General features: G+C 43.2%; 10 non-coding genes across 10 annotated transcripts; all 10 read right to left on the reverse strand.

Annotated features, from left to right (window-relative positions):
• Positions 1–576: 576 nt before the first annotated feature.
• LOC141219667 (U2 spliceosomal RNA) lies at positions 577–776 on the reverse strand. The gene has a single exon (XR_012288112.1). It is a non-coding gene; the product is annotated as a U2 spliceosomal RNA (small nuclear RNA).
• A 6,387-nt stretch (positions 777–7,163) lies between these two features.
• On the reverse strand, positions 7,164–7,354 carry LOC141219832 (U2 spliceosomal RNA). The gene has a single exon (XR_012288210.1). It is a non-coding gene; the product is annotated as a U2 spliceosomal RNA (small nuclear RNA).
• Positions 7,355–8,469: 1,115 nt separating this feature from the next.
• LOC141219833 (U2 spliceosomal RNA) lies at positions 8,470–8,660 on the reverse strand. The gene has a single exon (XR_012288211.1). It is a non-coding gene; the product is annotated as a U2 spliceosomal RNA (small nuclear RNA).
• A 1,115-nt stretch (positions 8,661–9,775) lies between these two features.
• Positions 9,776–9,966, reverse strand: LOC141219834 (U2 spliceosomal RNA). Its single transcript, XR_012288212.1, has one exon. It is a non-coding gene; the product is annotated as a U2 spliceosomal RNA (small nuclear RNA).
• Positions 9,967–11,081: 1,115 nt separating this feature from the next.
• Positions 11,082–11,272, reverse strand: LOC141219835 (U2 spliceosomal RNA). The gene has a single exon (XR_012288213.1). It is a non-coding gene; the product is annotated as a U2 spliceosomal RNA (small nuclear RNA).
• Positions 11,273–12,387: 1,115 nt separating this feature from the next.
• LOC141220246 (U2 spliceosomal RNA) lies at positions 12,388–12,578 on the reverse strand. Its single transcript, XR_012288615.1, has one exon. It is a non-coding gene; the product is annotated as a U2 spliceosomal RNA (small nuclear RNA).
• Positions 12,579–13,693: 1,115 nt separating this feature from the next.
• On the reverse strand, positions 13,694–13,884 carry LOC141219837 (U2 spliceosomal RNA). Its single transcript, XR_012288215.1, has one exon. It is a non-coding gene; the product is annotated as a U2 spliceosomal RNA (small nuclear RNA).
• Positions 13,885–14,999: 1,115 nt separating this feature from the next.
• LOC141219838 (U2 spliceosomal RNA) lies at positions 15,000–15,190 on the reverse strand. The gene has a single exon (XR_012288216.1). It is a non-coding gene; the product is annotated as a U2 spliceosomal RNA (small nuclear RNA).
• Positions 15,191–16,305: 1,115 nt separating this feature from the next.
• Positions 16,306–16,496, reverse strand: LOC141219839 (U2 spliceosomal RNA). The gene has a single exon (XR_012288217.1). It is a non-coding gene; the product is annotated as a U2 spliceosomal RNA (small nuclear RNA).
• Positions 16,497–17,611: 1,115 nt separating this feature from the next.
• On the reverse strand, positions 17,612–17,802 carry LOC141220205 (U2 spliceosomal RNA). The gene has a single exon (XR_012288575.1). It is a non-coding gene; the product is annotated as a U2 spliceosomal RNA (small nuclear RNA).
• Positions 17,803–18,769: the final 967 nt, after the last annotated feature.

Raw genomic sequence — 18,769 nt, forward strand, 5'->3', positions numbered from 1 at the left:
TCAACCAAACTTTTTGGGTTGGGTTCTCTTTTATAGTCTGCAGGCATTAAATGAAAGAAGTCAGTGTTCCAGCAGAAGGAGACAACGTTTCAGAAAAGGCATTGTAGCAAACCAAAAAAGAAATTTTAAGCGCAGCAGAGTAACCAGCGCACATACCTGTTAGCTCAGGTGAGTTTAAAAGGCTGCTGTTGATAACAAGGGCATTTGCTAAATAGATGGTGTGTGTGCAACAATATACTGAAAGGTCAATTATATTGTGCAGCTTATCTCACCACCTGTAGTTATTTAGGTGAAAGCTCCAAAATGCTTGCCTAATATGTCTGTTTATCCAAAAGGAAGTAAAAAGGGAGAGCTAGAAAGATAGCATTGCATCACATTACATGGCAATGCAATGCACAGTTGCTGAAGTTGAACCAAAATGAGCTTGTAATCTGGCTTCTGCAACTTTGAACATGAAAAATCCAATGAGGAGAAGAAAAGCAAAGCCAAAGAGTCCATCCCAAAATCCGACAAACAAGCAAAATGAACAAAAAACATTGAATTCAATTCTTTCTGATTTTAGAAACTGCATTAAAGAAGGGGTGCACCGGTCCTGGAGATACTGCAATACCAGGTCAATGCGTGGAGTGGACAGAGCAAGCTCTTTTTCCATCTCCCTGTTCTAAAAATCCATTTAATATATGGTCCCCAGATAGGGGACGTATCAGATATTAAACTGATAAGAACAGATTTTTTTTTTTTAATTTGGCTATCCCCCACATGGGGATAAAAACCGTTTATTTAAAATTTAACAAATTACAGAAATAAAACCATTACATCCACATTACACTTTCGGGACTTCAAAGAAAAATAAAAATTCCATCACAGCAAATTTTACAAGACTTCAAATATTCCATAGGTTAAAAAGCCATTTGCCTGCCAACGTTACATTCTTTTTCCTGTCCAATAAATAGTATATGTACATTTCACTTTTACAAAAGGCTAAAACATCATCTACTGGTAACATTTCATGTTTAAAAACAGCAATATTTCTAGCATTCCAGAGCGCTATCTTGGCACAATTCACTATCTTCCACGCCATTATTTTTTGGTCCATTGTTGGGCATTCCAGAAGACCATATAACACTGATGCAAAATTAAAGTCCTTGAGGTCCACCATTTTCTCCAGCAGGGGGATTAATCTTCTCCAGAACTCTTTAGCAAAAGCACAAGTCCATAAAAGATGCTTCACTGTCTCTTCTTCTTGACAACCTTCTCTTGGGCAGATGGCAGACCTCACAAAACCTCTTCTGTACTGGAATGCCCGGCAAGGAAGACAGTGGTGTGCGCAGCTCCAAGACATGTCTTTCTGTACATTAAAAAGATAAGGGGCGTTAATCATTTTCCATATGTGTACAGTTTTGTCATCATCATAACGTTCAATATCACACAACGTCACATCAGTACTAATTTGTTTGAGTAGTGTCTTGCTGTTACATAGATCCCCTGTCTGTTTCTTATTCAAATTAAAATCAAGAATAATTTTCTTTAAAATCTCATAATGTGCAGGTAGGTTAAAAGCATAAGGAAAGGATAAAACCGTTTCAAACCAACCAAACCTTCTCATGAGAAAACCAGTGTTAAAACGCATAAAATAGGAAAGGTAATTATCTTTAAAAAGGGTTTTAAAACAGAAACAGAAAAAATGTATTAAAAGAAACTTATCTAAAACAGGGAAATCTTTCCCACCTTTAACCTTTGGCTTTGTCACAATTTCTCTTTTGAGTTTCTCCATTTTTGAGCCCCAAAAAAAGGTAAAACATACTTTTGTAATTCGTTTCAACAAATTTGTAGGAGGGGGGAACACCAAACTAAGATATAACAGGATAGGTAATATCACCATTTTTACAATCAGAACTTTACCTTCCATTGACAGCTTTCTCATATTCCACATGCAGATTTTCTGATTAATTTTCTGTGCTGCCGCATCCCAGCTATTAAAACCATTATTAGATTCATTAAAAGAAACACCTAAAATAGTAATGGAATCTGTAACTTCAATTGGTACATCATGTAAACTCATCCCCCCGACATTTAAAATATTACATTTAGTAAGATTAATTTTAAAACCGGAAACTGTACAAAAAGACTGAATTTGGCTTATCGTTTTTTGTATTGAAGGTACATCACATCCAAACACTGCTACATCATCCATATAGCTTACAACTTTAACTTGTAGACCGTTCCCTCCGGGTAAGGGTACTCCACATATTTGCTTATCCCGGCGTATTGTACATAAAAGGGGTTCTATAGCACATATAAAAAGCAGGGGGGACAAAGGGCAACCCTGCTTCACCCCTGATTTTAAAACTACCTCTTTTGTTTTAAAACCATTAACTAAAATCTTACTCGTACAATCATTATAAAAAGCTTTAAGAGACAATAAAAACCCACCCGGAATGCCCATTTTTTCTAAAACTTTAAAAAGATAAAAATGAGACACGCGGTCAAAAGCTTTCTCAAAATCCACCGCTAGGATTGACATCTTTGTCTTTCTGGTTTTTACATCTTCAATACAATCTTTCACCAGGTTTAAATTGTCCCAGATACTACGCCCAGGTACCCCGCATACCTGATTTGCATGAATTACTTTATGTATCACCTTTTTCAACCGATTTGCACAGATCTTAGCCATAATTTTGTAATCACTATTTAAAAGAGTTATCGGCCTCCAGTTTTTAAGATCCGTTTTGTCACCTTTTTTGTATAGTAGTGATACCTCACCTTTCTTCCATGAGTTGAGTAAAACCTTATTATTAAAAACTTCGGAAAACAAATTAAACAAATCATCTTTTAAAATATCATAAAAACTTATATAAAACTCTATGGGGATACCATCAGGGCCGGGCACTTTACCATTTTTAAAACTCTTCATGGTTTCTAAAATCTCTTCCTCACATAGAGGTTGGGATAAAAAACTTTGGGCATCAGCATCTAGGGTGGACTTGATCTCCCCCAGGAAAGTGTGTATTAAATCATGGTCTACAGTTTTTACATTAAAAAGATCATTAAAATAGACATTTACCTTATCCAATATAACGTTGATATTATTATCTCCTTCTATGTTATCAATTATTGTTTTCGCCTGTTTGTTTTTCTTAAAAAAATACCTGGAACAAGTCTCATCCTCTTCTACGTGTTTTACCTTTGAACGAAAAATCAGTTCTTTTCCTTTTTGTTCCAACCACTTTGAAATTTCTCCTTTAAGACTCAATATATCATTACCTACATCCAGACCATTGTCTTTGAATTTGTACAATGTCTGTAACCTGATATTAAGAAAATTATAGATCTCAAACTTTTCTTTAGCTTTTTGTATGCTTTTCTTTATAAAGAAATCTTTAATGTTTATTTTCATTCTATCCCACCAGGAGCTAAAAGAAATATTGGGGTTTTTCCTTTTTCTACAGTTTACATAAAACTCAATAAAATCCGATAAAATTTGTGGATCTTTTAAAAGGGACACATTCAATTTCCAAGATTTCTTACCACATTTCTTCTTTCCATTAATCCTCACTCTAAAAGATAAAACCTTGTGATCTGAGAGAATATTAGTTAAAACTTCACATTTCACTGGCAGTATTTTTTCTGAACCTAAAACAAAATCTATCCTGGAGCTACATGTAGAATTGCTCCAGGTGAAACCAGCGTCTATAGGGCTATCCTTGTTACATTCTTTATACACATCAGTTAATTTACAATCATTTATAATATTGCTTAACATTCCAGACGTTTTGTCATAATTTCTACTCACGGAACCGGAGCGTCGGCTTTCGCCTTTTAAAATACAATTAAAATCACCTGCCAGGATAAAAGGTTCAGAAATGTTAATAAATAAAGGTAAAATTTCCAGCATATCAGCCCTTTCATTTTTATCAGGTGACCCATAAAAATTTAAAAACTGCCATCTTGTCCCATCAATAAAAGCCTTAACTAAAAGAATACGACCCGGTAAAATATCTTGGATAAAATCAATAGACACATTTCCCTTAAAAAGTATAGCTACCCCGGCTGATCCGGTTGCATTTGATCCAGACCAGACCGATGGACCATGTTTCCACTCTTCCTTATATTTTTTGTAAGAAATCTTATGAGGGATATGACATTCTTGTAAAAAGAAAACAGAAGCTGTAAAACAGGTTAAAAAATGTAAAACAGTAGCTCTTCTGGTCTTGGATCCTATGCCTCTCACATTGAGGGAAACACCACTAATGTCAGCCATCATAACAAATGGTTAGGAAGAAACAAAAACTGGACTTTACCTATCCGATGGACGGATCAGACCACTTGGACTTTCACCAACGCCCTCTTCTGAATCCACCGTTATCAAAGAGTCTTCATCATCGGAGAAGGAACATTCACTTAAATTAAGACCCGACGCTACTGGGGTGTAGCTCGGAAGGATATTGTGAGAAAGGTTACACTGGGTCTCCATAGGCTGACCATTTAGGTCCTCGTCAGGTGGGTCTCCGAGAGGCTCCGCACTCCCCTGCTGACCCGCAGAGGGTCGTAACACAGGGGCAGGCTGCGCACATGGCGGAGCCTCAGAGTCCCCGGAGGCAGCCAGGTTCGGGGCCCCACCTGGGGCAGCAGAGCCCCGGGACCTCGGGATTCCAGAGTCTACACCCCCGTGAGGGGATGTATCCATCTCCTCCCTATTAGCCACCTCCACGGAACCATTCTTTTTCTTATTATGAGACCTCACCAAATGCCACGTACCGCCCTCGCTCTCGTGAGACCCAGTGGGAATTTTGGGCTCGGTGTCAGCCTTTTGGCGTTCTTTTTTGGCCTTACCGACCGCCCCTTTATGATCTTTCTCAGCCTTCCTTTTAGCCTCCTTATGGTCTTTCAGCCAGCTCCTGGGCTCCTGTGAGTTACCTGTCATTGACTCGGAGGGATTGTTACTAGTCGAAGCGCCCTTATCACCTCCCGAGGCTCCAGGTTGCTGTTCCTCCTCCTGAGGGGTGGTCTGATTGGCCCGTCCATTCCCGGATGTCTTGGACTTCTCCTTTTGTTTTTGTTCATCCTCTCTGAACCTGTGAGGGCAAGAAAAATAGAAATGACCAGGTGTCCGACAAAAAGAGCATTTTTTTTCATTTGGGCACTCCTTTGTGTCATGTTCAGTACTGGCACAATTTCTACAAGTGGCACCACAACTATCCTTAGAGTGCCCATAGAGACCACAATACCTACAGAAAAGTGGCATTCCTGAGAAAAAAAAATCCCCATTAGTTTGCCCTATTTTAAATCGAGCTGGAGGAAGTCTCACACCTCCAGGGAATTTAGGGTCTCTTTCACATTTTACTAAAAACTTCCATTTTGAGGTCCAGATGTTAAACTCATTCAACACTTTCCCAATCAATTTCACACTTTTAAAATAAACTGACAAAAAGGAAATAACCTCTGGTGCTGTTATGAAGGGTGAGAAGATTTTCACAACCACCATCTTTACCTCATCCAGGACGTGCTCGATGATCTGAATCCCTTTTAGACCAGGGCTATTTTCTACCGACTTAACTCTGGACAAAACATCTTTGAAAATACCTTCGCCAGTAAAGGTTACATCATAATCTCCACGTCGAGGATAATCCTGGATAGAAAGGATTTCGTTGGTTCTGACGTGGAGCAGTTTCTCAAGCACGTCCTGGACTACATATCCCAGATTCCGCATATCGCAACCACCAGCCGTAAAGCGGACCCTTATGGTGTTCTTAAGCCTCGCATATAGAGGCACGAGGTTGGGGTCAACCTCCATGGTATGGCGCAACAAAATGCAAATTGCAACCGCCTGCAATCTGCGCCTTCAGAGCTTTGAGATAAAGCACCTGAAGGCTGGGGGATCGCTGCCCGTTACCCTAGGACTAATCCCTCTCCCTAATAGCAGCAGGCAGGTGAAGCCCACCGAAGTGGACGATCCTGCCAGGCCAAGGAGAGGGGTACCTGAGTGCCCTTCAACTGAAACCTCCTGCTGTGAAGCACTTGGTCTCAGCCAAAAGGCCAAGAAGCGATAACCAGAATTGGTTTCAAACTACGGAGCCACCCAAGGATCCTGAAAAGTCCATTTGTGGAGATGAGCTCCTGGACTCCCGTTAAGAAGACATGTTGTCAACCTCTAGATCCCTTACATGCCTGCACTTTTCGGCTTGCTGCTGCTGCAATCCACGCGTTTTAGATCTGCATAACTCCACCTCTTTAAACACAGCACCTTCACCCCCTGCTGTTCCCACCCGCCTCAACACCGTTGGAAGGGAGGAGAACCAATTAAGGCGGGGGGTGGGGTGGAACGAGCAGCTGTCTACCCTTAGCAGGAGGGCTCCTGATTACATACCTCTCCTGCTGCTGCTGCTGCTGGCTGTCCAGCAGCAGACTGAAGGTGGCTGCTGCTGTGCACAGGTATATAAAGGCTCAGAGCCTATTATGACACGCGCAGCCAGCGTTCCATTGCCACATTCCATCTACTGCAGGCAGGATACCTGGCTGGCTGAATGTCGCTGAGAAGCTCACAGAGACCGCCATAAGCAACAGTTTAACAGAATGCCACAGACTAATCAACCAAACTTTTTGGGTTGGGTTCTCTTTTATAGTCTGCAGGCATTAAATGAAAGAAGTCAGTGTTCCAGCAGAAGGAGACAACGTTTCAGAAAAGGCATTGTAGCAAACCAAAAAAGAAATTTTAAGCGCAGCAGAGTAACCAGCGCACATACCTGTTAGCTCAGGTGAGTTTAAAAGGCTGCTGTTGATAACAAGGGCATTTGCTAAATAGATGGTGTGTGTGCAACAATATACTGAAAGGTCAATTATATTGTGCAGCTTATCTCACCACCTGTAGTTATTTAGGTGAAAGCTCCAAAATGCTTGCCTAATATGTCTGTTTATCCAAAAGGAAGTAAAAAGGGAGAGCTAGAAAGATAGCATTGCATCACATTACATGGCAATGCAATGCACAGTTGCTGAAGTTGAACCAAAATGAGCTTGTAATCTGGCTTCTGCAACTTTGAACATGAAAAATCCAATGAGGAGAAGAAAAGCAAAGCCAAAGAGTCCATCCCCAAATCCGACAAACAAGCAAAATGAACAAAAAACATTGAATTCAATTCTTTCTGATTTTAGAAACTGCATTAAAGAAGGGGTGCACCGGTCCTGGAGATACTGCAATACCAGGTCAATGCGTGGAGTGGACAGAGCAAGCTCTTTTTCCATCTCCCTGTTCTAAAAATCCATTTAATATATGGTCCCCAGATAGGGGACGTATCAGATATTAAACTGATAAGAACAGATACTACACTTGATCTTAGCCAAAAGGCCGAGAAGCGATAACCAGAATTGGTTTCAAACTACGGAGCCACTCAAGGATCCTGAAAAGTCCATTTGTGGAGATGAGCTCCTGGACTCCCGTTAAGAAGACATGTTGTCAACGTCTAGATCCCTTACATGCCTGCACTTTTCGGCTTGCTGCTGCTGCAATCCACGCGTTTTAGATCTGCATAACTCCACCTCTTTAAACACAGCACCTTCACCCCCTGCTGTTCCCACCCGCCTCAACACCGTTGGAAGGGAGGAGAACCAATTAAGGCGGGGGGTGGGGTGGAACGAGCAGCTGTCTACCCTTAGCAGGAGGGCTCCTGATTACATACGTCTCCTGCTGCTGCTGCTGCTGGCTGTCCAGCAGCAGACTGAAGGTGGCTGCTGCTGTGCACAGGTATATAAAGGCTCAGAGCCTATTATGACACGCGCAGCCATCGTTCCATTGCCACATTCCATCTACTGCAGGCAGGATACCTGGCTGGCTGAATGTCGCTGAGAAGCTCACAGAGACCGCCATAAGCAACAGTTTAACAGAATGCCACAGACTAATCAACCAAACTTTTTGGGTTGGGTTCTCTTTTATAGTCTGCAGGCATTAAATGAAAGAAGTCAGTGTTCCAGCAGAAGGAGACAACGTTTCAGAAAAGGCATTGTAGCAAACCAAAAAAGAAATTTTAAGCGCAGCAGAGTAACCAGCGCACATACCTGTTAGCTCAGGTGAGTTTAAAAGGCTGCTGTTGATAACAAGGGCATTTGCTAAATAGATGGTGTGTGTGCAACAATATACTGAAAGGTCAATTATATTGTGCAGCTTATCTCACCACCTGTAGTTATTTAGGTGAAAGCTCCAAAATGCTTGCCTAATATGTCTGTTTATCCAAAAGGAAGTAAAAAGGGAGAGCTAGAAAGATAGCATTGCATCACATTACATGGCAATGCAATGCACAGTTGCTGAAGTTGAACCAAAATGAGCTTGTAATCTGGCTTCTGCAACTTTGAACATGAAAAATCCAATGAGGAGAAGAAAATCAAAGCCAAAGAGTCCATCCCAAAATCCGACAAACAAGCAAAATGAACAAAAAACATTGAATTCAATTCTTTCTGATTTTAGAAACTGCATTAAAGAAGGGGTGCACCGGTCCTGGAGATACTGCAATACCAGGTCAATGCGTGGAGTGGACAGAGCAAGCTCTTTTTCCATCTCCCTGTTCTAAAAATCCATTTAATATATGGTCCCCAGATAGGGGACGTATCAGATATTAAACTGATAAGAACAGATACTACACTTGATCTTAGCCAAAAGGCCGAGAAGCGATAACCAGAATTGGTTTCAAACTACGGAGCCACCCAAGGATCCTGAAAAGTCCATTTGTGGAGATGAGCTCCTGGACTCCCGTTAAGAAGACATGTTGTCAACCTCTAGATCCCTTACATGCCTGCACTTTTCGGCTTGCTGCTGCTGCAATCCACGCGTTTTAGATCTGCATAACTCCACCTCTTTAAACACAGCACCTTCACCCCCTGCTGTTCCCACCCGCCTCAACACCGTTGGAAGGGAGGAGAACCAATTAAGGCGGGGGGTGGGGTGGAACGAGCAGCTGTCTACCCTTAGCAGGAGGGCTCCTGATTACATACCTCTCCTGCTGCTGCTGCTGCTGGCTGTCCAGCAGCAGACTGAAGGTGGCTGCTGCTGTGCACAGGTATATAAAGGCTCAGAGCCTATTATGACACGCGCAGCCAGCGTTCCATTGCCACATTCCATCTACTGCAGGCAGGATACCTGGCTGGCTGAATGTCGCTGAGAAGCTCACAGAGACCGCCATAAGCAACAGTTTAACAGAATGCCACAGACTAATCAACCAAACTTTTTGGGTTGGGTTCTCTTTTATAGTCTGCAGGCATTAAATGAAAGAAGTCAGTGTTCCAGCAGAAGGAGACAACGTTTCAGAAAAGGCATTGTAGCAAACCAAAAAAGAAATTTTAAGCGCAGCAGAGTAACCAGCGCACATACCTGTTAGCTCAGGTGAGTTTAAAAGGCTGCTGTTGATAACAAGGGCATTTGCTAAATAGATGGTGTGTGTGCAACAATATACTGAAAGGTCAATTATATTGTGCAGCTTATCTCACCACCTGTAGTTATTTAGGTGAAAGCTCCAAAATGCTTGCCTAATATGTCTGTTTATCCAAAAGGAAGTAAAAAGGGAGAGCTAGAAAGATAGCATTGCATCACATTACATGGCAATGCAATGCACAGTTGCTGAAGTTGAACCAAAATGAGCTTGTAATCTGGCTTCTGCAACTTTGAACATGAAAAATCCAATGAGGAGAAGAAAAGCAAAGCCAAAGAGTCCATCCCAAAATCCGACAAACAAGCAAAATGAACAAAAAACATTGAATTCAATTCTTTCTGATTTTAGAAACTGCATTAAAGAAGGGGTGCACCGGTCCTGGAGATACTGCAATACCAGGTCAATGCGTGGAGTGGACAGAGCAAGCTCTTTTTCCATCTCCCTGTTCTAAAAATCCATTTAATATATGGTCCCCAGATAGGGGACGTATCAGATATTAAACTGATAAGAACAGATACTACACTTGATCTTAGCCAAAAGGCCGAGAAGCGATAACCAGAATTGGTTTCAAACTACGGAGCCACCCAAGGATCCTGAAAAGTCCATTTGTGGAGATGAGCTCCTGGACTCCCGTTAAGAAGACATGTTGTCAACCTCTAGATCCCTTACATGCCTGCACTTTTCGGCTTGCTGCTGCTGCAATCCACGCGTTTTAGATCTGCATAACTCCACCTCTTTAAACACAGCACCTTCACCCCCTGCTGTTCCCACCCGCCTCAACACCGTTGGAAGGGAGGAGAACCAATTAAGGCGGGGGGTGGGGTGGAACGAGCAGCTGTCTACCCTTAGCAGGAGGGCTCCTGATTACATACCTCTCCTGCTGCTGCTGCTGCTGGCTGTCCAGCAGCAGACTGAAGGTGGCTGCTGCTGTGCACAGGTATATAAAGGCTCAGAGCCTATTATGACACGCGCAGCCAGCGTTCCATTGCCACATTCCATCTACTGCAGGCAGGATACCTGGCTGGCAGAATGTCGCTGAGAAGCTCACAGAGACCGCCATAAGCAACAGTTTAACAGAATGCCACAGACTAATCAACCAAACTTTTTGGGTTGGGTTCTCTTTTATAGTCTGCAGGCATTAAATGAAAGAAGTCAGTGTTCCAGCAGAAGGAGACAACGTTTCAGAAAAGGCATTGTAGCAAACCAAAAAAGAAATTTTAAGCGCAGCAGAGTAACCAGCGCACATACCTGTTAGCTCAGGTGAGTTTAAAAGGCTGCTGTTGATAACAAGGGCATTTGCTAAATAGATGGTGTGTGTGCAACAATATACTGAAAGGTCAATTATATTGTGCAGCTTATCTCACCACCTGTAGTTATTTAGGTGAAAGCTCCAAAATGCTTGCCTAATATGTCTGTTTATCCAAAAGGAAGTAAAAAGGGAGAGCTAGAAAGATAGCATTGCATCACATTACATGGCAATGCAATGCACAGTTGCTGAAGTTGAACCAAAATGAGCTTGTAATCTGGCTTCTGCAACTTTGAACATGAAAAATCCAATGAGGAGAAGAAAAGCAAAGCCAAAGAGTCCATCCCAAAATCCGACAAACAAGCAAAATGAACAAAAAACATTGAATTCAATTCTTTCTGATTTTAGAAACTGCATTAAAGAAGGGGTGCACCGGTCCTGGAGATACTGCAATACCAGGTCAATGCGTGGAGTGGACAGAGCAAGCTCTTTTTCCATCTCCCTGTTCTAAAAATCCATTTAATATATGGTCCCCAGATAGGGGACGTATCAGATATTAAACTGATAAGAACAGATACTACACTTGATCTTAGCCAAAAGGCCGAGAAGCGATAACCAGAATTGGTTTCAAACTACGGAGCCACCCAAGGATCCTGAAAAGTCCATTTGTGGAGATGAGCTCCTGGACTCCCGTTAAGAAGACATGTTGTCAACCTCTAGATCCCTTACATGCCTGCACTTTTCGGCTTGCTGCTGCTGCAATCCACGCATTTTAGATCTGCATAACTCCACCTCTTTAAACACAGCACCTTCACCCCCTGCTGTTCCCACCCGCCTCAACACCGTTGGAAGGGAGGAGAACCAATTAAGGCGGGGGGTGGGGTGGAACGAGCAGCTGTCTACCCTTAGCAGGAGGGCTCCTGATTACATACCTCTCCTGCTGCTGCTGCTGCTGGCTGTCCAGCAGCAGACTGAAGGTGGCTGCTGCTGTGCACAGGTATATAAAGGCTCAGAGCCTATTATGACACGCGCAGCCAGCGTTCCATTGCCACATTCCATCTACTGCAGGCAGGATACCTGGCTGGCTGAATGTCGCTGAGAAGCTCACAGAGACCGCCATAAGCAACAGTTTAACAGAATGCCACAGACTAATCAACCAAACTTTTTGGGTTGGGTTCTCTTTTATAGTCTGCAGGCATTAAATGAAAGAAGTCAGTGTTCCAGCAGAAGGAGACAACGTTTCAGAAAAGGCATTGTAGCAAACCAAAAAAGAAATTTTAAGCGCAGCAGAGTAACCAGCGCACATACCTGTTAGCTCAGGTGAGTTTAAAAGGCTGCTGTTGATAACAAGGGCATTTGCTAAATAGATGGTGTGTGTGCAACAATATACTGAAAGGTCAATTATATTGTGCAGCTTATCTCACCACCTGTAGTTATTTAGGTGAAAGCTCCAAAATGCTTGCCTAATATGTCTGTTTATCCAAAAGGAAGTAAAAAGGGAGAGCTAGAAAGATAGCATTGCATCACATTACATGGCAATGCAATGCACAGTTGCTGAAGTTGAACCAAAATGAGCTTGTAATCTGGCTTCTGCAACTTTGAACATGAAAAATCCAATGAGGAGAAGAAAAGCAAAGCCAAAGAGTCCATCCCAAAATCCGACAAACAAGCAAAATGAACAAAAAACATTGAATTCAATTCTTTCTGATTTTAGAAACTGCATTAAAGAAGGGGTGCACCGGTCCTGGAGATACTGCAATACCAGGTCAATGCGTGGAGTGGACAGAGCAAGCTCTTTTTCCATCTCCCTGTTCTAAAAATCCATTTAATATATGGTCCCCAGATAGGGGACGTATCAGATATTAAACTGATAAGAACAGATACTACACTTGATCTTAACCAAAAGGCCGAGAAGCGATAACCAGAATTGGTTTCAAACTACGGAGCCACCCAAGGATCCTGAAAAGTCCATTTGTGGAGATGAGCTCCTGGACTCCCGTTAAGAAGACATGTTGTCAACCTCTAGATCCCTTACATGCCTGCACTTTTCGGCTTGCTGCTGCTGCAATCCACGCGTTTTAGATCTGCATAACTCCACCTCTTTAAACACAGCACCTTCACCCCCTGCTGTTCCCACCCGCCTCAACACCGTTGGAAGGGAGGAGAACCAATTAAGGCGGGGGGTGGGGTGGAACGAGCAGCTGTCTACCCTTAGCAGGAGGGCTCCTGATTACATACCTCTCCTGCTGCTGCTGCTGCTGGCTGTCCAGCAGCAGACTGAAGGTGGCTGCTGCTGTGCACAGGTATATAAAGGCTCAGAGCCTATTATGACACGCGCAGCCAGCGTTCCATTGCCACATTCCATCTACTGCAGGCAGGATACCTGGCTGGCAGAATGTCGCTGAGAAGCTCACAGAGACCGCCATAAGCAACAGTTTAACAGAATGCCACAGACTAATCAACCAAACTTTTTGGGTTGGGTTCTCTTTTATAGTCTGCAGGCATTAAATGAAAGAAGTCAGTGTTCCAGCAGAAGGAGACAACGTTTCAGAAAAGGCATTGTAGCAAACCAAAAAAGAAATTTTAAGCGCAGCAGAGTAACCAGCGCACATACCTGTTAGCTCAGGTGAGTTTAAAAGGCTGCTGTTGATAACAAGGGCATTTGCTAAATAGATGGTGTGTGTGCAACAATATACTGAAAGGTCAATTATATTGTGCAGCTTATCTCACCACCTGTAGTTATTTAGGTGAAAGCTCCAAAATGCTTGCCTAATATGTCTGTTTATCCAAAAGGAAGTAAAAAGGGAGAGCTAGAAAGATAGCATTGCATCACATTACATGGCAATGCAATGCACAGTTGCTGAAGTTGAACCAAAATGAGCTTGTAATCTGGCTTCTGCAACTTTGAACATGAAAAATCCAATGAGGAGAAGAAAAGCAAAGCCAAAGAGTCCATCCCAAAATCCGACAAACAAGCAAAATGAACAAAAAACATTGAATTCAATTCTTTCTGATTTTAGAAACTGCATTAAAGAAGGGGTGCACCGGTCCTGGAGATACTGCAATACCAGGTCAATGCGTGGAGTGGACAGAGCAAGCTCTTTTTCCATCTCCCTGTTCTAAAAATCCATTTAATATATGGTCCCCAGATAGGGGACGTATCAGATATTAAACTGATAAGAACAGATACTACACTTGATCTTAGCCAAAAGGCCGAGAAGCGATAACCAGAATTGGTTTCAAAGTACGGAGCCACCCAAGGATCCTGAAAAGTCCATTTGTGGAGATGAGCTCCTGGACTCCCGTTAAGAAGACATGTTGTCAACCTCTAGATCCCTTACATGCCTGCACTTTTCGGCTTGCTGCTGCTGCAATCCACGCGTTTTAGATCTGCATAACTCCACCTCTTTAAACACAGCACCTTCACCCCCTGCTGTTCCCACCCGCCTCAACACCGTTGGAAGGGAGGAGAACCAATTAAGGCGGGGGGTGGGGTGGAACGAGCAGCTGTCTACCCTTAGCAGGAGGGCTCCTGATTACATACCTTTCCTGCTGCTGCTGCTGCTGGCTGTCCAGCAGCAGACTGAAGGTGGCTGCTGCTGTGCACAGGTATATAAAGGCTCAGAGCCTATTATGACACGCGCAGCCAGCGTTCCATTGCCACATTCCATCTACTGCAGGCATGATACCTGGCTGGCTTAATGTCGCTGAGAAGCTCACAGAGACCGCCATAAGCAACAGTTTAACAGAATGCCACAGACTAATCAACCAAACTTTTTGGGTTGGGTTCTCTTTTATAGTCTGCAGGCATTAAATGAAAGAAGTCAGTGTTCCAGCAGAAGGAGACAACGTTTCAGAAAATGCATTGTAGCAAACCAAAAAAGAAATATTAAGCGCAGCAGAGTAACCAGCGCACATACCTGTTAGCTCAGGTGAGTTTAAAAGGCTGCTGTTGATAACAAGGGCATTTGCTAAATAGATGGTGTGTGTGCAACAATATACTGAAAGGTCAATTATATTGTGCAGCTTATCTCACCACCTGTAGTTATTTAGGTGAAAGCTCCAAAATGCTTGCCTAATATGTCTGTTTATCCAAAAGGAAGTAAAAAGGGAGAGCTAGAAAGATAGCATTGCATCACATTACATGGCAATGCAATGCACAGTTGCTGAAGTTGAACCAAAATGAGCTTGTAATCTGGCTTCTGCAACTTTGAACATGAAAAATCCAATGAGGAGAAGAAAAGCAAAGCCAAAGAGTCCATCCCAAAATCCGACAAACAAGCAAAATGAACAAAAAACATTGAATTCAATTCTTTCTGATTTTAGAAACTGCATTAAAGAAGGGGTGCACCGGTCCTGGAGATACTGCAATACCAGGTCAATGCGTGGAGTGGACAGAGCAAGCTCTTTTTCCATCTCCCTGTTCTAAAAATCCATTTAATATATGGTCCCCAGATAGGGGACGTATCAGATATTAAACTGATAAGAACAGATACTACACTTGATCTTAGCCAAAAGGCCGAGAAGCGATAACCAGAATTGGTTTCAAACTATGGAGCCACCCAAGGATCCTGAAAAGTCCATTTGTGGAGATGAGCTCCTGGACTCCCGTTAAGAAGACATGTTGTCAACCTCTAGATCCCTTACATGCCTGCACTTTTCGGCTTGCTGCTGCTGCAATCCACGCGTTTTAGATCTGCATAACTCCACCTCTTTAAACACAGCACCTTCACCCCCTGCTGTTCCCACCCGCCTCAACACCGTTGGAAGGGAGGAGAACCAATTAAGGCGGGGGGTGGGGTGGAACGAGCAGCTGTCTACCCTTAGCAGGAGGGCTCCTGATTACATACCTCTCCTGCTGCTGCTGCTGCTGGCTGTCCAGCAGCAGACTGAAGGTGGCTGCTGCTGTGCACAGGTATATAAAGGCTCAGAGCCTATTATGACACGCGCAGCCAGCGTTCCATTGCCACATTCCATCTACTGCAGGCAGGATACCTGGCTGGCTGAATGTCGCTGAGAAGCTCACAGAGACCGCCATAAGCAACAGTTTAACAGAATGCCACAGACTAATCAACCAAACTTTTTGGGTTGGGTTCTCTTTTATAGTCTGCAGGCATTAAATGAAAGAAGTCAGTGTTCCAGCAGAAGGAGACAACGTTTCAGAAAAGGCATTGTAGCAAACCAAAAAAGAAATTTTAAGCGCAGCAGAGTAACCAGCGCACATACCTGTTAGCTCAGGTGAGTTTAAAAGGCTGCTGTTGATAACAAGGGCATTTGCTAAATAGATGGTGTGTGTGCAACAATATACTGAAAGGTCAATTATATTGTGCAGCTTATCTCACCACCTGTAGTTATTTAGGTGAAAGCTCCAAAATGCTTGCCTAATATGTCTGTTTATCCAAAAGGAAGTAAAAAGGGAGAGCTAGAAAGATAGCATTGCATCACATTACATGGCAATGCAATGCACAGTTGCTGAAGTTGAACCAAAATGAGCTTGTAATCTGGCTTCTGCAACTTTGAACATGAAAAATCCAATGAGGAGAAGAAAAGCAAAGCCAAAGAGTCCATCCCAAAATCCGACAAACAAGCAAAATGAACAAAAAACATTGAATTCAATTCTTTCTGATTTTAGAAACTGCATTAAAGAAGGGGTGCACCGGTCCTGGAGATACTGCAATACCAGGTCAATGCGTGGAGTGGACAGAGCAAGCTCTTTTTCCATCTCCCTGTTCTAAAAATCCATTTAATATATGGTCCCCAGATAGGGGACGTATCAGATATTAAACTGATAAGAACAGATACTACACTTGATCTTAGCCAAAAGGCCGAGAAGCGATAACCAGAATTGGTTTCAAACTACGGAGCCACCCAAGGATCCTGAAAAGTCCATTTGTGGAGATGAGCTCCTGGACTCCCTTTAAGAAGACATGTTGTCAACCTCTAGATCCCTTACATGCCTGCACTTTTCGGCTTGCTGCTGCTGCAATCCACGCATTTTAGATCTGCATAACTCCACCTCTTTAAACACAGCACCTTCACCCCCTGCTGTTCCCACCCGCCTCAACACCGTTGGAAGGGAGGAGAACCAATTAAGGCGGGGGGTGGGGTGGAACGAGCAGCTGTCTACCCTTAGCAGGAGGGCTCCTGATTACATACCTCTCCTGCTGCTGCTGCTGCTGGCTGTCCAGCAGCAGACTGAAGGTGGCTGCTGCTGTGCACAGGTATATAAAGGCTCAGAGCCTATTATGACACGCGCAGCCAGCGTTCCATTGCCACATTCCATCTACTGCAGGCAGGATACCTGGCTGGCTGAATGTCGCTGAGAAGCTCACAGAGACCGCCATAAGCAACAGTTTAACAGAATGCCACAGACTAATCAACCAAACTTTTTGGGTTGGGTTCTCTTTTATAGTCTGCAGGCATTAAATGAAAGAAGTCAGTGTTCCAGCAGAAGGAGACAACGTTTCAGAAAAGGCATTGTAGCAAACCAAAAAAGAAATTTTAAGCGCAGCAGAGTAACCAGCGCACATACCTGTTAGCTCAGGTGAGTTTAAAAGGCTGCTGTTGATAACAAGGGCATTTGCTAAATAGATGGTGTGTGTGCAACAATATACTGAAAGGTCAATTATATTGTGCAGCTTATCTCACCACCTGTAGTTATTTAGGTGAAAGCTCCAAAATGCTTGCCTAATATGTCTGTTTATCCAAAAGGAAGTAAAAAGGGAGAGCTAGAAAGATAGCATTGCATCACATTACATGGCAATGCAATGCACAGTTGCTGAAGTTGAACCAAAATGAGCTTGTAATCTGGCTTCTGCAACTTTGAACATGAAAAATCCAATGAGGAGAAGAAAAGCAAAGCCAAAGAGTCCATCCCAAAATCCGACAAACAAGCAAAATGAACAAAAAACATTGAATTCAATTCTTTCTGATTTTAGAAACTGCATTAAAGAAGGGGTGCACCGGTCCTGGAGATACTGCAATACCAGGTCAATGCGTGGAGTGGACAGAGCAAGCTCTTTTTCCATCTCCCTGTTCTAAAAATCCATTTAATATATGGTCCCCAGATAGGGAACGTATCAGATATTAAACTGATAAGAACAGATACTACACTTGATCTTAGCCAAAAGGCCGAGAAGCGATAACCAGAATTGGTTTCAAACTACGGAGCCACCCAAGGATCCTGAAAAGTCCATTTGTGGAGATGAGCTCCTGGACTCCCATTAAGAAGACATGTTGTCAACCTCTAGATCCCTTACATGCCTGCACTTTTCGGCTTGCTGCTGCTGCAATCCACGCGTTTTAGATCTGCATAACTCCACCTCTTTAAACACAGCACCTTCACCCCCTGCTGTTCCCACCCGCCTCAACACCGTTGGAAGGGAGGAGAACCAATTAAGGCGGGGGGTGGGGTGGAACGAGCAGCTGTCTACCCTTAGCAGGAGGGCTCCTGATTACATACCTCTCCTGCTGCTGCTGCTGCTGGCTGTCCAGCAGCAGACTGAAGGTGGCTGCTGCTGTGCACAGGTATATAAAGGCTCAGAGCCTATTATGACACGCGCAGCCAGCGTTCCATTGCCACATTCCATCTACTGCAGGCAGGATACCTGGCTGGCAGAATGTCGCTGAGAAGCTCACAGAGACCGCCATAAGCAACAGTTTAACAGAATGCCACAGACTAATCAACCAAACTTTTTGGGTTGGGTTCTCTTTTATAGTCTGCAGGCATTAAATGAAAGAAGTCAGTGTTCCAGCAGAAGGAGACAACGTTTCAGAAAAGGCATTGTAGCAAACCAAAAAAGAAATTTTAAGCGCAGCAGAGTAACCAGCGCACATACCTGTTAGCTCAGGTGAGTTTAAAAGGCTGCTGTTGATAACAAGGGCATTTGCTAAATAGATGGTGTGTGTGCAACAATATACTGAAAGGTCAATTATATTGTGCAGCTTATCTCACCACCTGTAGTTATTTAGGTGAAAGCTCCAAAATGCTTGCCTAATATGTCTGTTTATCCAAAAGGAAGTAAAAAGGGAGAGCTAGAAAGATAGCATTGCATCACATTACATGGCAATGCAATGCACAGTTGCTGAAGTTGAACCAAAATGAGCTTGT

Source organism: Phyllobates terribilis, unplaced genomic scaffold (assembly GCF_046119375.1).
Source record: "Phyllobates terribilis strain yellow unplaced genomic scaffold, ASM4611937v1 Scaffold_277__1_contigs__length_2500907, whole genome shotgun sequence".
NCBI classification, from domain to species: domain Eukaryota; kingdom Metazoa; phylum Chordata; class Amphibia; order Anura; family Dendrobatidae; genus Phyllobates; species Phyllobates terribilis.